We start from the raw sequence: 806 nt of genomic DNA on the forward strand, positions 1-806 counted from the left end.
ACAGCCCGAGGATGTGCTGGGGTGCAGAATTGGACAAAGGAGCCGGCATGGCGGGGCGGGTGGGGGGTGGAGGGGCGCGTCCTCTCTCCCTCACGCGTGCACCCTGGGCCTGCCCGGAAATGAATGAAGAGGTAACTGGCCGCAAGAGCAGGGCCGCTGAGCCCGCCTCCGTGCCATGTCTTTGCATCCTGAAGGGCCGGTGCCGTCACCCCTGCGCACATGGGAACACCGAGGCCCAGCAGGCTGGCTCCCCCACTCCGGGCCCCCAGTGAGGGACGGCCGTCCTGGGGATCAAACACTTCAGCCCACCGGGAGGCCAGCCCCTAAGCCCCTGCCACTCACCCTCTAGCAGGTGCTCCAGCTGGCTGCAGGCAGCGCTCAGCTGCAGGGGGCGCCATTCCCGGGAGGCCCCAAAGGTGTCTGAGAAACTCCGGCGTCTGCGGCTGCAGGGCGCCAGGCTCCATGGCGGGTCTCCGTCCAGGAGGCCCGTGGAAGGGGTCCTGAGGAGGTTATTTCTTTGCCTGCGTGGACCGCTTAAGGGCACTGCCCCTACATTTGCTGCCTTTGAAGAAGGGCCCATCCGCCCCGCTCCCTCCCCATGTCTGAGGGACCAGGCCTTCGGGCCGCCGCTGTATTTATTATGTGTGTATGCGTGTATGCATGCATGTATGTATGCAGACTTGTTTTTAAATCTGCGCTGCGCCATCCGGACGCGTCTCCGCACCTGCTCCCGGCCTGGCTCCCAGATGCGGTTGGTTCGGCCAATGGGGAGCCCCGGCTCCTGCAGGGGGCGGGGCGAGTCCGGC

The sequence above is a fragment of the Tupaia chinensis genome, unplaced genomic scaffold (assembly GCF_000334495.1).
Source record: "Tupaia chinensis unplaced genomic scaffold, TupChi_1.0 Scaffold149964_2, whole genome shotgun sequence".
Taxonomy (NCBI): domain Eukaryota; kingdom Metazoa; phylum Chordata; class Mammalia; order Scandentia; family Tupaiidae; genus Tupaia; species Tupaia belangeri.